At 41.0% G+C, this 17,003-nt stretch overlaps 1 protein-coding gene across 50 annotated transcripts in view; it reads left to right on the top strand.

Annotated features, from left to right (window-relative positions):
• Nucleotides 1-17,003, top strand: part of R3HDM2 (R3H domain containing 2) — a 176,089-nt gene that overhangs the window by 90,441 nt on the left and 68,645 nt on the right. For 5 of the 50 annotated variants that reach the window (XM_089308574.1, XM_070052446.2, XM_089308571.1 and 2 more), the window contains one exon: nucleotides 1,572-1,636. The exons of the other annotated variants lie outside the window; for them this stretch is intronic. The gene's annotated coding sequence lies outside the window, so the exon portion shown is untranslated. The remainder of the gene's footprint in view (nucleotides 1-1,571; nucleotides 1,637-17,003) is intronic. 50 annotated transcript variants of the gene reach the window in all.

Here is a 17,003-nt window from a genome sequence, read left to right as displayed (position 1 = left end):
ATTCTCTATTCTCATTCTTTTTTATCAGTTCTATCAGGAAAGGTGCCTTCATGGCTTCCTTATTCCCTCATTTTATAGGCAGTTTTCTCTGCATTCATGGGGGAAATATAGGAGGATGAATAGGTAGCTACCGGTATTCTCTGCTGCCTACCTCCTGCCCCAAAATGAAAAATGATTTTACTAAATATAGCTTGCTGGAAAGAAATCCTCTGCAACTAGGTTTGGTCTTTCTTTTTCACCTAACATGCAACCCAGTAGCTTTTAGGCAAAGACTGTTTCTCCAGCCTTGGTTATTCTGCAGGTCAGAAAAAGGCAAGGTAAATTTAAAGGTGAACTTTTAATTCAGTACATGCCCTCATCCTGTTATTCTCACTGAAAGACAATTTTGTGTCTCAACATATGCAGCAAAAAGGAGCTCCTGCTGCTGTGTCTTTAAAAGCTGTCCTCAGAGCAGGTGGAGGCAGGCGTGCCATTGAAGTACTTGAATGAGAGCTCCAAGAGGAGGTCGGAGTGGGGGTTGCTTTTGCAGCCTCTGTGTATGTGTGTGTCTGTGAGTGCATGTTCCAGTGTGACTGTTGGCAGAGCGCTGGGTGACATCTCTCTGAACAGCTGGGCCATGGTCTGCTTCAGAGCTGCTTGTCAGAGCAATTAGCTTGCTGGAGACGCAGCAGCAAGGATCAGTAGCATTTCATTCAAGGGTGAAGGGGGCGGGGGAAGAGGCACAGGTTTCCCAGAAGGAAATTCTTCCGGCAAAATTCCGGCAGAACAGATTCTTACAATGAGGTCTCCATTAATAATGTGAGCTTGCTGTTGGTGTAAGTGCAGATCCATCTGGGTGAGTTTTGGATAATTTTCTTTTTATAAAAGTCCTTGAACTCCACAGATTAGGTAGGAAAGAAGCTACAAAGATAGTTTCTTTTCTATCTTGGCTGATGTAACTATAATACACACAAGGGAAATTAGAGAATTTTCATGTGTTACAATCTGTTAGGATTTTGTGAGCATTTTCATTTGCTGTTTTTTATCTTTAAAACGTTTGCAAGATTAGGTTTGCTAGAACTTTTACTCTATTCAGATGTCTCTTCCATGGCTATTTCAAGCGATGCTTCATTCAGATTTAGCTTATGAGAATGGTGGTGATTTCTGTTCTCTTTGGTGATGCTGTTGACGCACATTGCAGGAAGCAGGGAATCCCCTATAAATATCCTTCACTGTGTCATTACCCAGCAATCCACACCCGGCTGGTGAATATGTCTCTCTGTCCTATGTCTTTATGTAACCGTCCCCTAGTCTTTAAATGTGATAAGGAGAAATATGTCGCCTTTGCTATGTGTAGGAAGCTTCTTTCATTATGAAGATCATAGGAAGAATTTGTTAGACCTTTTTGCTAAAACATGCCTTTTGATGTGTTGAAATTATCGTATGAATTTCTTCTGGTTTAACCGATTCTTATTTTGGATTACTCGTTTCTTTCTTATAATTGGCTTGTTTTTGTTTGCTGGCTTTGGTTTCTAAAGAGTGCGGAGATGGGATTCCCTCTACCTCCAGTGACGTAGTGATTTTGTTTGCAGTCTTTCTCTTCTGAAAGGGAGGGGACGGAGAGAAGGAAGAAGAAAAATCCATCTGAAGCTGTGCGGTGCGTTTTCCCATCTTTGACTTGATAATGATAACTGGGTACCATTGAATAGAGCTGAAGCCAAAGTGGGATGTTTTAATGATAGGGGTGCTGTTTTGTTTGTTTCCTTTTAGAATAGGCTCAGACCAAAGTCAGGGTTGCTGAAGCAGGCTGCCTGTATTAACCCTATATGTCCTGCTGTTAATGCATTTTACCTAATTGCTTCTAAATATGAAAAGAAAAAGAGGTCATAAGCAGATTTTGGAACCTAGGATGCATTAATAATCCTAGGTTCAGTTTTAGAATTTGGAATTTTTATTTGCACTGCTCCTGATCAGGCAGTTTGTATGCTGTTTCTCGGACTTCAAAAATAACTAGTTATATAAAATTCCTTGTTAGGGTAACATTCTAATTTTGAATATATGTAGCTAAAGGGAAGCTTCAGGAAGAAATTGTTAGATATACTTAGGTGCGAGCCTAACAGCCCCACCCATTTTTTTGGATTGAATCTTTGGGCTTCCAGTTCCATTATAAGCAACTGCATTTTAATACTGCTGATCTCTGGAGCACTACCTGCAGAGGTCAGTTTGAAAACTCAGTAGACAAGAGAGCCTAGGGAAATTTAAGGATTGCTCCTCTGTGAATATGTGTTTGGATAGCCTCTGTGGAAAAGAGCCTATATGAATGACTGGTTTATTTTCTATCTTGATTTTCTTTTCTGTTCTGTGCTTTCATTTACCCTAAATTCTTTATGTATAAAGTGAAAAGAGGAATAATGTTGCTTTACAGTTTATATTTTGCAGTCTTTTTTCCGATGGTAGCTCAATTATAGTAATACTTATTTCAACCATAAACATTTCAAACTAACAAAATTAACTTTATTTGAAAAGAAGTGAAGGAGACAAGAAAAAGGAAGATAATTCTAGCGTGAATGGAAAACATTCTAGAAGAATAACCTATTTAGAAACTTGTCAGAGATTGTACCCACAAGGGTTAAAAGAAATTCCATCACATCTTTGCATCTTGATATTGCCGCAAATATGTGGATAATTTCTTGCTAGCTTTTCAGGAAACCCCTGTGGTGGACAACCCTCATTAATCGTTGCTGGGAGACTGCTCTGACGTCACTGGGAGCAGTTCCCTGTCTGCAACTAGGACAGGAATAGCCTTTGAGGGGGAAGAGAACTGCTGTGATATTAAAAGATGATGGTTTTGTTAACTTGCTTTTCCTTCCATTTGAGGGTAGGTGGGATAGACCTAAAGTCTTTCCTAAATGCTTAAGTAATTACTAAAGGAGAAATCACCAAATTAGCAAGAGATTGTTTTATTTGAACTGAAAGTGCCTTCTTTTTAAATCTTTGTTTTCTAACCATCAAGGTTTTGGAAAAGGTCAAAGAAAAGAAAAGCTGTTGGAAGGTTTTAGAGAAGTAAGATTTCAGTTTCTTTTTACTCTCTCTCTCTCTCTCTTTTTTGAGGAGGGAAACTTTTACAAAAGGTATTTTAGCATCACTCTGTTAGGGATAATTAAAAATTGATGTATGGTAGAAGGACATTCTGCAAAATTGATAGGGGCCATTTCCTTGCCTAGAATTTACTGTATGTTCTTATTCTCTTTGATGTCCTCCTACCTAGTCCCCTACCCCACCCCTGTTGTTCTATGGCCTATCAAGAGCTTCTGGAGTCTGCAGTTTAAATCCCAGCTTTGATGACTGTTACTTCTGCAACCTTGGGCAAATCACTTAACCTCTCCATTTCTTACGTGTGTAATGAGGGTAATAGTAGTACTCATCTCCTAGTGTTGTTGTCAGGATTAAAAGAGTTAATACCTATAAAATAAAGCTGTTAAGATGGTTCCTGGTCATTTTAAGGCTTTAGTTAACATTAACCACTATTAGTACAATTTAGGAATAAAATAAGGATCTACGACTTGTGTTTTTAGTTCACATGTAATTTCTGAGGAAGCCATAAGAGATTTTCAACCCATGTAAGATACTTTTTAAAATGGATCTAAGTATAATATAAATATTTAAGCCAAATATTATTGTTTTTGGAAGTATACTTTCTAATTTAATGCTCAGGGGCCAAATTGTGAACGTACATTCCTTAAGAAGATTAATATCTCTTTTTCTTTCCTGGCCATCTTTGACCTTTTGACTTACAGATGATGATTAGTTAGTTTTGGGATTTTGTTTTCATTTTTTACTTTCAGCCATTGGTTCTGCTATACTTTCAAATCTTAGGACATTTATCTTTGGGGTCTACTTCTGAAAATTTAGTCGCCTCTGCTTTTCTCTCTGTGATTTGATATCTTTCTCCATATATTTGTGAAAGTATAAGATTTATCTGAAGTACTCTGTGTGAAGATTCCTCAAAATTACTAATGTACAAAAATCCAGGATAAGTGGACCAAAGGTCAAATCACAAATATTAAAATTTCCATTTTCTCCATTCCCTTGTTTTAATTAATATTGAAGAGTTGGAGTGCTATTCTTTTGTGTTTTTAGAGGTTTTACATTCTGAGTTGGTCACTAAACTACTGAAGTACTTTGACAAGAGCCAGTGTCTTGTCAAGTGACAAGTGACAAGGAATGTATAAAACATTAATAGCAAAGAGAGTATCTCCCCATATAACTTTATCCAATCCTCCCTATTCATTTTCTTAGGTCAGTGGTTTTCAAGTAGGTAGGGGGCAGGAAAGGGTGCTAATATTATTAAAATAGTAGAATATATGGGGAAAAGGGAATTTATATTATTAAAGAGGGACATGAATTGAAGAAAAATAAGAATGGGAAATGCTGCCCAGGTAAATGTCCTGGAACCCCAGGGCAACACTGTGAGACCTGGGAAGTAGACATGATTTGTTACTGGGGGAACATAATATTTGAAGATATGACTACTTGTGTTTCGTTAACTAGCGTGAACTCAGGGAAAATTTTTTTTTTTACCTCTGAAACTATCGAATGTACTTATACTGGGGAGTTTATGATAAATGTAAATGAAGGGTGTTCATCATAGCATTGTTACAAAAATTAATGGCAGCCTAAATTTTCAGTAATAGGGCAATGGTTAAATAAAGTATAGTACTTGCATGTAATAGGGCATTAGTTAGATACTAAAATGACTTTATGTTAAATGTAACTAAATGAAAAATTATTATGGTTTTAATAGTTGAAAAAATGTTATAAATATACTCTCTGTCATGTAAATTACATCAAACTTACTAGAGGGGTGGGCATTGTGGTGCAGTGGTTAAGCCACCCCTTGGGATGCTTACATATCAAAGCACTGGTTCAAGTCCTAGGTAACTCTACTTCTGATCCAGCTCCCTTCTAAGTCTGGGAAGAGGCAAATGATGGCTTAAGTATCTGAGTTCCTGCCACCCATTTGGGAGACCTGAAAAGTTTCTGGCTTCTGACTTTGGCCTGGCCTAGACCCAGCTATTGTGGCCATTTGGGGAACCCATGGATGGAAGATTCTCTGCCTCTCTTCCTTTCTTCCTCCCTCCCTCCTGGCTGCTCCTATCTTTCTGCCTTTCAAACAAATAAATGTATCTTTTAAAAAGTTATCAGATGTGGAAACATGTCCATTATGGATACAAATTCCATACAAATACAGAAACAGACTATAGAAAGATATACCTGAAAACATTGCTCTCATTAATTGCAGTTATCTCTAAGTTACAGATTATGGATGATTTTTTTTCTTCATCCTTGTATGTGTTTAAAGAATACTGTAGTGATTTCCTAGTCATGAATTTTTAATTTAAAGTTTCTACTGTTGGTATCTAAAAGTAATATTTTAGATTGTGTTAAATTCAGATAAATGTGATGACCTATATAAACCCTGAGCCTAGCGTTTGGAACACAGTAAATACTCAGTAAGTAAAATCGCTGCTGTTATTTGAGGAAAGTAGCCTCCTGTGATCAGAGCCTAGGGCTTTCATATTGGGGAAGACATAAGCACTGAGAAAATATTCTGTTCATTCAACTTCCTGCCTTTCTGAGATCCATAAATATACTTTTGTATGTTTACTGGCACAGGATATTTAAAAAAATAAAGCAGGAAAAAAAAGTTACAGGAATACAGTAAAATGTTATGTGATGGTATAGAGCAAATGTGACATGTAAGAGGCCTAATAGAGGCTTTCTAAAAAATAGCTTTAATATTTATTTTTTCTTAAATTTTTAAAAAAGATTTATGTATTTATTTGAAAGAGTTACACAGAGAGAGAAGGAAAGGCAGAGAGAGAGAGAGAGGTCTTCCATCCGCTGGTTCATTCTCCATTTGGCTGCAACTGCCGGAGCTGGGCCAATCCGAAGCCAGGAGCAAGGAGCTTCTTCCGAGTCTCCCACATGGGTGCAGGGGCCCAAGGAGTTGGGCCATCTACTACTGCTTTCCCAGGCCATAGCAGAGAGCTGGATCAGAAGTGGAACAACCAGGTCTGGAACTGGTGCTCATATGGGATGCTGTCACTGCAGGCGGCAGCTTTACCTGCTACGCCACAGTGCTGGCCCCCAATATAATTTATTTTTTCTACTAAAGTTTACTTCTGCCCCACTTTCTGGGTCATACCTTAAGAATTCTTGGGAAATTTGAAACAGTTACAGGAAAGATTTTCTCAGTTCTAAGAATTTCTAGAATTCTGTCTGCTGTGTATTCTGTTAGTCTTCCCTGGTGGGTTCTTTGGAAGTTAGTGCTGACAAAGAGATCTACACATCCATCTGCTTTGGAACCATTTGGAAAGTGAGACAGGCACATAAGAAACTACATTTAGTGTGTAAAAAACATACTAGATATACTTGTGTTGGTGATTTTACTGGACAGTGATGTCAGATTCGTAACATTTGACTAATTTATTATTCATATCCCCAACTTTTGATGGTTCAACTTACGATTTTTTTTTTTTTTTTTACTTTATGATGGTTCAAAAGCAACACACATTCAGGAGAAACCGTACTCTGAATTTCGGTCTTTTCCCAGGCCAGTGTATGCAGTATGATCCTCTGTGGTGATGCTGGTCAACAGCAGTAAGCCACAGCTCTTAAGTCAGCCACATAATCATGAGGGTAAACAAGCGATGCTCTAAAGTGTGCTGTGTTGCTAAGCAATAGTGTTCAGTAGGTTAGATGTATTCAACACATTTTTTACCTGCTGTATTTTGAACTTAATGATGGGTTTATTCGGACATAACCCCAGTGTAAGTTGAGGAGTATTCTGTGTAAGTGACTTTTACAATAAATGCATGTTCATTAAATATCATTGAAAGAATGGCTGTAGTCTCTCTTTTATTTTTTTAAAATATTTTTTTTTTATTTATTTGAGAGGTGGAGTTACAGACAGTGAGAGGGAGAGACAGAGAGAAAGGTCTTCCTTCCGTTGGTTCACCCCCCAAATGGCCGCAACGGCTGGAGCTGCACCAATCCGAAGCCAGGAGCCAGGTGCTTCTTCCTGGTCTCCCATGCAGGTGCAGGGGCCCAAGCACTTGGGCCATCTTCTGCTTTCCCAGGCTGTAGCAGAGAGCTAGACTGGAAGAAGAGCAGCCGGGACTATAACTGGTGCCTATATGGGATGTCGGTGCTGCAGGTGGAGGATTAACCTACTGCGCCACAGTGCCGGCCCCTAGTCTCTCTTAAAAAAAAAAAAAAAAAAATTATTTATTTATTTTGAAAGCAGAGGCAGAGGCGGGGGTGGGAGGAGAGAGAGAGAGAAGTCTGGAGCTGAGCCGATCCAGAACCAGGAGCTTCTTTCGGGTTTCCCATGTGGGTGCAGGAGCCCAAGCATTTGGGCCATCTTCCACTGTTTTCCTAGGTCATAGCAGAGAGCTGAATTGGAAATGGGGCAGTCAGGTCTCTAACCAGCGCCCATGTGGGATGCTGGCACCGCAGGTGGCAGCTTTAACTGCTGTGCCACAATACCGGCCCTATAGTCTCTTAACACTATGGCTTTGTGCCTGAAACTAGTTTTTCTCCGTAATGCACATTATGATTATGCATAATATCACTGAACCATACACCACAGAATGGTCAAAATGGTAAATTTGATGCATATTTTATGTATACATGTGTTTTTTTATATATATAAACTTTATGTAATTACTGTAATTTTTAAAAAGCTCAAAGCAATGTGAACCAGTTAGAAATGAGATTTCCCATCTAATTTTGACCCTGGTGTCTCAGACTTAGTCTGATTCTCAGCACTTACTCATCACTGTGTGATGGCAGGGACCAAAGTACTTACTTAGAAAACTATATCAGTTACTGGTGAAAGCATGGCAGAAAGGGCAAACAGTTTGTAATATGTCAGGTAGATTTTAGAGTGTTTATGTGCACTATTGGAAAAAAACAAAAAAATTTTTTTTGGTGGTGGTGTTGGTTGGTTGGTTGGTTGGTTGTTTTGTCTAGTTTCTTCATCCAATTTGTAGTTATCTTGTTCCCTCTTTGCTTCAAGATCCGTAGTTGAGGGAGAAGGAATGGGGCATGTGGAATGTGAAGAGCACATGTAGTATTTCTTGGACACAGCAAGATTTTGCTTTAAACATATTGGTGGGGCAAGGCGGGGTGGTGTGACTGTGCAGAGAAGAGGACAGACAATAGAATTTTGAGGACTATATGAGCTGATTGAGAACTTGGAGAATAAGGGCCCAGGGTCTGAGCTTTGATGTGCATTTTAACATTAAAAAAAAAGTTGTGGGAAATTTAAAAAGGGCAGCAGTCATATATTAAAACCTTTAGTTGTGTCTGTATCTTGTGGCATGGGAAGCTTCAATATTGTGATCTCAGCTAGGCAGCACTCCCTTTTATTAATCCCTCAATCTATCCTAGTATTAGTTTTCTGGCCATTCAGAGATTCCTGAATTCTCCAGTGAAATTAAATAGGGAAAAGTCTCTAGGTTTTTTTGGGTCCCTTGTTATTTGCATAGATTCATTATCATTGCTTTTCATCCCTCAAGCCCACACACAGAGAGTTCATTTTTAGGATACCAGAATGGCAGCATTATTTATTTGTCTACATTTAGAGACGATTCACTGACAGTGTTTGCAGCAGTTTCTGTGGAAAATGCTTTATTTAAAAAAAAAAAAAAGGCATGAAGAATATCGTCTTGTAGCTCATAGTGATAGAGCCTGTTGCCATGGAGTCTGAGATCAGATTGGCTGACCTAGGGGCCAATGAACAGATAGAACATAAAGCACATCATCATTTAACCTTGCACAATTCACTTACTCAATAATATATGTATTAATATCCTAACTGTATATATATAGCTATGAAGTAAAATGTTTGATCTCTTCTGTCAAAATTTGTTGTTAAATATAAACACTGTAACTGTATATCCTTAAGTGATTTGACTGGGAGTAGATGAGGTGGGAGACACCTACTTACTTACCTGTCTGTGAATTGAGCTACTGCTGCAGTCAGCTGGGTTTGTGCCAAGTCTGGTCTGACTATGGCCTTTTAGGCCAGAGGAGATTCGCCTTTATATTTGGAGCCACCTTGCATCTTTTGGTAGCTTTAAAGCTAAGTTAGAAATGAGGAGCTTTCTTTATACTTGTTTTTCCTCCTTTCTCTTCCACTCCCATATGGTAGCATTTCATCGATGTTGTAGCTGCCTTGCTATTTGGTCTGGACATAGAGGGTGAGCAAGGGGTAGCTTCCAGGTTTTCCATCTGCACTTCACTAGCTTGTACATGCTTAACAGTTTTCACTGAGCTCAAGGTTAGTTCACCCTCATCCCCTCCCCTTTTTCAATAGTTGAAAATATTTATTTGTTTATTGGAACAATTGAGAAAGAGCTCCCATCTGCTCCTTCATTCCTCAGATACCTACAACAATCAGACAGGGATCCAGCTCCTTGAGCCAGAGCCTGCTGCCTTCCACATGCAAATTAGCAGGAAGCTAGAACCAGGAGTGGAGCTTGACACAAACTGTCACTACAATACAGGATTCGGGCATCCTAAGTGTCATCGTAACTGCTGCACCAAACACCTGCCCCAGTGTTGGTGTCTTGTCATAGCAATTCATAGTGTGTGTTTTCTCCCAATGTGTTGCCCTGGAGACTAAGAGTGACTCATTTGGCTGGTGCCGCGGCTTACTAGGCTAATCCTCCGCCTTGCGGTGCCAGCACCCCAGGTTCTAGTCCCGGTCGAGGTGCCAGATTCTGCCCCGGTTGCCCCTCTTCCAGGCCAGCTCTCTGCTATGGCCAGGGAGTGCAGTGGAGGATGGCCCAAGTGCTTGGGCCCTGCACCCCATGGGAGACCAGGAGAAGCACCTGGCTCCTGGCTCCTGCCATCGGATCAGCGCGGTGCGCCGGCTGCAGCACGCCGGCAGCGGCGGCCATTGGAGGGTGAACCAACGGCAAAGGAAGACCTTTCTCTCTGTCTCTCTCTCTCACTGTCCACTCTGCCTGTCAAAAAATAAAAAAAATAAAAAATTTTTTTTAAAAAGTGACTCATTCACACACAGAAAATCCTTCTTCTAGATCTTGTAAATGCAGGAAATCAAGACCATGTAATTCTTTTTATGTCACAGATTCTGGTGAAATTATAATAGATCTTATTCTTTGATCTCCCAGCATTCTTGTATTTACACAGCTGAAGGACTGAAGAGGGGTACAATGGGGCACCTTAATAGGGCCGTGAGTTTATCCTCCTCCTTTGAGCTATTGAGTCTCCATGTAAACTTTGCATTATACACCTCTGCCTCTGTCTCAGGGAAAAATAAGCACGCTTTAGATTCGTTTTCTACACAAATAGGAGTAAAATCCGTTAAATATCTGGCAGAATAATTTTTTTGTGGGAGAAGACTGAGGGTAAGAAAAGGTACATGCAAACTGGCATTGTGGTGGTGTGTTGAAGCCACTGCTTGCAATGGTATCATTCCATATAGAAGTGATGGTTCAAGTCCCAGCTTCTCTGCTTCCAATCCAGCTCCCTGCAAATGTGCCTGAGGAAGCAGCAGAAAGTGGAGCAAGTGCTTGGGCCCCTGCCACCCAAATGGGAGACTGAGATGGAGCTCCTGTCAGGCCCAGCTTCAGCTGTTACGGTCATTTGAGGAGTGAACCAGCAAATGGAAGATCTTTCTATATCTCTCTGTCTCTCTGCCACTCTTTTAAATAAATAAATATTTTTATTTTTAAAAAAGAAGCTGGCATTGTGGTGCTGGTTTGAGTCCTGGCTGCCCCCCTTCCAATCCAGCTCCCTGCTAATGTGCCTAGGAAAGCAACAGAAGATGGCCCAAGTACTTGTGCTCCTGCCACCCATGTGGGAGACCAGAATGGAGTTCCAGACTCCTGGCTTTGGCCTGCTCTGGCCATTGCAGCCATTTGAGGAGTGAACCAGAAGATTCTCTCTCTTTCTCCCTCTCTAATTCTGCCTTTCAAATAAATAAAATAAACCCTTAAAAAAAATAAAAGAAAGAAAAAGGAATGTGATTTGGTTCATTGTGTAAACATAAGCAGAAGGAAAAAGTAAGCAGATTAGCCCGACAGGTTAAAAGCTTGAAGTGCACTTAGCACAGTTTTTTATGTCTTCTCTGTGAGGCTTTGTTTGGAGTCGCCATGATTGATCTCTCCTGAATGGTGGAAAGCCATCCTGAACTTAATTTGGGACAACAGGCCATTTTGAGAAAACAGTATAATGTCAGAGAAGGTTTGGAACCAATCTTGAGTTGAATTCTAGCTTTACCAAAATTCTAATGAGTATTTAGGAAAATTATTTTAATTCATGTATTCATTTAAAAATATATTTAGGGATGAGAATTTGGCAGAGTGGCTAAGATACCACTTGGGACACCTGCATCCCGTATCAGCGTGCCTACATTCAATTCCCACCTTTTCTTCCAATTTGAGCTTCCTACTGATGTACACTCCGGGAGGCATCAGGTGATATCTCAAGTATTTGGGTCTGTAACATACGTGTGGGAACCTGAATGAGTTTCAGACCCCTGACTTTGACTTGGCCCAGCCCTAGTTGTTAGGAGCATTTGAGAAGTGAAATAGCAGATGTGAGATTTGTGTGTGTCTGCCTCTCTGCCTTTCAAATTAATAAAGAAGTTTAAAAATACATACATATTTATTATGTGGTGGGCCCTGTTCTAGACCCTGATTGCAAGCCAATGAAGAAATGTAAAAATCTCTGCCCTCTTTGCGTATGCACTGGGGGGAGATAAAGAATAAAAAATAGTAAAGCATATGGAGTATTAGGGATAAATGAGGAGACAAATGAAGGCAGGGAAGAATAGGATGTATTTAGGGGTTTTGTAATTCTGATTATTGTAATTTTATTTATGGTTTTGTATATTGTAATATTTATTATTTAACTTAGTTTTATTATTATCACTGAATGACATTTGAGTAAAGACTTGAAGGAACTGGGTAAGCAAGCAGTTATCCAGGGGAAGACCATTCAAGGCAAAGGAAAGCAGCAGTGAAACAGTCACCTCAGGGTGGTTTTAGAGCTCAGGAAAGAGGCAGTGTTAATGGAATTGGAGAAGTTGAGGGAGTGGGAAGAGATGGAGTCAGAAAGCAAACCAGAGATCAGATCATTTAAGATCTTATAGTTCATTTAAGAATTTGTGCTTTTCTCTGAGCGAGATGGATAGCATTGGAGGGTTTTGAGCAAAGAAGTATATAAAGTGACTGTTTTTGGCTGCCATTTAGAAAGTACTGTGGTGGGAAAGAGGGAGCAGTATTTGCGCTAGAGGTTAAGATGCCCATGTCCCATATTAGAGGGTCTCGGTTCAAGTTGCAGCTCTGGCTTCTGAGTCCAGCTTCCTGCTAATGTGGACCCTGGGAAGCAGCTCTGGTGACTCACGTAGTTGAGTTTCTGCTACCCACGTGGGAATGAGTTCTTACCTCCCAGCGTTAGGCCCCTGGCCATTGCAGGCATTTGAAAAGTGAGTCAACATTTGGGAACTCTTGCTCTCTCTCTGCCAATCTTTCTCTCTGTGCCTCTCAAATAAAAAATAAATATTACAAAGAAGTGAAGATGGAAGCAAGGAGGCTGGTTTAGAAGGTTGTTGCAGTCATTCAGCCAAGAGAAAATGGAGGAACAGTTAGGTAGGAAAAAGAAATATAGTACTTGGGATATCTACATCCCATATCAGAATGCTTGTGTTAAATTCTAGGCTCTGAGGGGCTGGCTTGGAGCACAGAGGGCTAAGCTGCTACCTGTAATGCCAGCATCCCATATCACAGCACAGTTTCAAGTCCTAGCTGCTCCCACTTCTGATCCATCTCCCTGCTAATGCAGCTGGGAAAGCAGCAGCAGGTGCCCCAATTACTTGGGCTCCTGCCACCCACATAAGAGACCCAGATGTAGTTCTAGACTCCAGGCTTCAACCTGGTCCAGGCTGCAGACACTGAGGGAGTGAACCAGCAGAAGATCCCCCCCCGCCCAATCTCTCCCTCTCTCTTAACTTTGCCGTACAAATAGATAAATCTTAAAAAAAAAAAAAAAAAAATAATCCCAACCCTGCTCTGCATTCCAGCTTCCTGCTAATGTATACTTGGAGGCAGCAGGTAGTTGAGTGGCTCAAGTAGTTGAGTCCCAGCCACCTATGTGGGAAACCTGCATTGAGTTACAGGCCCCCCAGGAAGAAGTAAAATAATCTCTGTTTGCAGATGATGTGATCTTATATGTAGAAAACATGTTGCCAAAAAGTCCTGTTAAACTAATAAATGAATTCAGCAAAGCAGCAGAATACAAAGTCATCACACAGAAATAAATTGCATTCCTATCTAGTAACAATGAACAATATGAAAAAGGAAATTGTGAAAACAATTCCATCTATGATAGCATTTTTTAAAATGCAGTACTTAGGAAATACCAAGGAGGTGAGAGTCATGTACAATGAAAAATAAAAAACATTGCTAAAATAAATGGAAATATTTTTCAGCTTCATGAATTGGAAGACAATTTTTTTCTAAAGACTTATTGATTTGAAAGAGTGACAGAGAGAGGGAAAGACAGAGATATGGGGCTGGCACTGTCGTGTAGTGGACAAAGCCGCCGCCTGCAGTGCCAGCATCCCATATGGGCACCGGTTTGTGTCCCAGCTGCTCCACTTCCTATCCAGCTCTCTGCTATGGCCTGGGAATGCAGTAGAGGATGGCCGAAGTCCTTGGGCCCCTGCACCCGTGTGGGAGACCCAGAAGAAGCTCCTGGCTTCGGATCAGCACAGCTCTGGCCATTGTGGTCATCTGAAGAGTGAACCAGCAAATGGAAGACTGTCTCTCTCTCTCTCTCTCTCTGCTTCTGCCTCTGCAACTCTGCCTTTCAAGTAAATAAATAAATCTTTAAAAAGAGAGAGAGAGAGAGAGAGAATCTTCTATAAACTGGTTTACTCCCCCAAATGCCTGCAACAGCAGGGACAAAGCCAGGCTGAAGCAAGAAGTAAGAAACCACATCTGAACCTCCCACATAGATGGCAGGGACCCAAGTATTTAGGCCTTCATGTGCAGCTTCCCAGGGATGGTAGCAATAAGTGTGAAGTAGACAGGACCCAAAAAAGGCGCACTGATATAGGATGGGGACATCCCAAATGGTGGCTTAACACACTGCACCACAACACCTATTCCAAGACTTAATATTAAGATGTCAACATTACTCAGAGCAGTCTACAAATTCAATGCCGTCCCTATAATCCCAATGACCTTTATTGCAGTAATAGAAAAAAAACATCTAAAGTTCATATGTAATCCCAAGAATCCCCAGCTAGCCAAAACAATCTTGAAAAAGAACAAAGCTGGAAGACCCACACTTCCTGATTTCAAAACTTACTACAGAGGTACAGTAATCAAAACAAAGTAGTGGTGGGGGCCGGCACTGTGGCTCACTTGGTTAATCCTCCACCTACAGCGCTGGCATCCCATATGGGCGCCGGGTTCTAGTCCTGGTTGCTCCTCTTCCAGTCCAGCTCTCTGCTGTGGCCCGGGAGTGCAGTGGAGGATGGCTCAAGTACTTGGGCCCCTGCACCTGCATGGGAGACCAGGAAAAACACCTGGCTCCTGGCTTCAGATTGGCACAGCGCCAGCCGTAGTGGCCATTTGGGGAGTGAACCAATGGAGGGAAGACCTTTCTCTCCGTCTCTCTCTCTCTAACTGTCTATAATTCTACCTGTCAAATAAATAAATAAATATTAAAAAAAAAAAAACAACAAAGTAGTGGTATAAAGGTAGACATAAAGACCAGTGGAAAAAATAGAGAAATAAACTTTGCATATATAATCAGGTGTTTCTTTTTTTGACAAGGGTGCCAGTATCATTCAGTGGAAAAAGAATGGGCTTTCAGGGCCGGTGCTGTGACGCAGCAGATAAAACTGCCGCCTGCAGTGCCAGTATCCCATGTGGGCACTGGTTCGAGTCCCAGCTGCCCCACTTCCAATCCAGCACTCTGCTATGGCCTGGGAGAGCAGTAAAAGATGGCCTAAGTCCTTGGGCCCCTGCACCCACATGGGAGACCCGAAAGAAGCTCCTGGCTCCTGGCTTTGGATTGGCCCAGCTCTGGCATTGCAGCCACCTGGGGAGTGAACCAGCAGATGGAAGACCCCTCTCTCTGCCTCTCCTTCTCTCTCTGTGTAACTCTGACTTCCAAATAAATAAATAAATCTTTAAAAAAAAAAAAAAAAGAAGAATGGGCTTTCAACAAATAGTGCTAGGAGAACTGGCTATCCATATGCAAAAGAATGAAGTTGGATCCTTACCTTATACCATACATAAAAAATACTCAAAATCAAAAACCTAAATGTAAGACCTAAAACTAGGAATCTCTTAAAAGAAAACATAAGGCAGAGCCTTTACAACATAGATTTGCCATTAATTTTTATTGTTTGTGAAAACAAAAAATATAGATAAGTTGAGCTTCATGAAAACAAATCTTGTGGATTGAAAAGCAAGGCAATCTATAATATGAAAAAAAAATACTTGCAAATCACATATGTGATGAAAGATAAAAATAAATGTGTATGTGTATAACTAAAAAGTGGATAAAGGACTTGAGTAGATCATTCTCCAGAGAAATTATCTAAATTGGTAATAAGCACATTAAGAGATGCTCAGTATCACTGAACATTAGGAAATGCAAATAGAAAATGTTTTAAAGATTTTATTTATGTATTTCAAAGGCAGAGTTACAGAGAGCGAGAAAGGCAGAGATATCTTCCATCTGCTGGTTCACTCCCCAAAACCCCAAGTGGCCACAACGGCTGGGGCTGGTACAGGCCGAAGCTATGAGATAGGAGCTTCTTCTGGGTCTTCCATGTGGGTGCAGGAGCCCAAGCACTTGGGCCATCTTCCATTGCTTTCCCAGGCGCATTAGCAGGGAGCTGGAATGGAAGTGGAGCAGCCAGGACTTCAGGCACCGTAGGCGGTGGCCTTACCCACCATGCCACAGTGTCCACAGCATTGGCCCTGCAAATCAGAATTACAGTGAGATGCCACTTCATGCCCATCATATTGGCTACTATTAAAAAAAAAAAGGTGTTGGTGAGGATGTAGATAAATTGTAATGGTTATGCACTGTTAGTAGAAATGTAATATGGTACAACTGCTATGAAAGACTGTATAGCAGTTTCTCAAAATATTAAAATTACTGTGTTATCCACTTCTGGATCTGAATTGAAAAAAAAATTCTTGAGGAGATATTTGTAAACCCTATATTTATAGCAGTGTTGTTACAATAGTTAAAGCAAGTGTCTATCAACAGATGAATCAAAAACATAGTGTATATAACACACACACACACACACACAGTGGGATATAATGCAGCTTAAAACAGGAAGGAAATTCTCAGGGCCAGTGCTGTGGTGCAGTGGGTTAAAGCCCCTGCCTGAAGCACCGGCATCCCATATGGGCGCCAGTTTGAGTTCCAACTGCTCCTCTTCTGATTCAGCTCTCTGCTGTGGCCCGGGAAAGCAGTGGAAGATGGCCCAAGTCCTTGGGCCCCTGCGCCCACATGGGAATCCCGGAAGAAGTTCCTGGCTCCTGACTTTGGATCGGGATCGGCTCAGCTCTGGCCATTGTGGTCATTTGGGGAATGAACCAGTGGATGGAAGATTCTCTCCCTCTCTCCCTCCCTCCCTCCCTCCCTCCCTCCCTCCCTCCCTCTGTGTGTGTGTGTGTGTGTGTCTACCTTTCTCTGTAACTCTTTCAAATACATAAAAATAAATCTTAAAAAAAAGAGGAAGGAAATTCTGACGTATGCAATAACATGGATGAACCTTGAGGGCATTGTGCCAGGTGAAATAAGGTGGTCGCAAAAAGGAAAAATACTATATGGTTTCACTTCTTTGGGGTAATTAGAGTAGTCAGAATCATAAGGACAACAAGTAAAATGGTAGTTGCCAGGGGAGGGAATGAGGAGTTATGGTTTACTGAGTGCAGAGTTGCAGTTTT

Source organism: Oryctolagus cuniculus, chromosome 11 (genome assembly GCF_051225735.1).
Source record: "Oryctolagus cuniculus isolate XC-2025 breed Fujian yellow rabbit chromosome 11, ASM5122573v1, whole genome shotgun sequence".
Classification (NCBI taxonomy): domain Eukaryota; kingdom Metazoa; phylum Chordata; class Mammalia; order Lagomorpha; family Leporidae; genus Oryctolagus; species Oryctolagus cuniculus.
The sequence above is the reverse complement of the archived record's forward strand: the minus strand, read 5'-3'. Positions and strand labels throughout refer to the sequence as shown.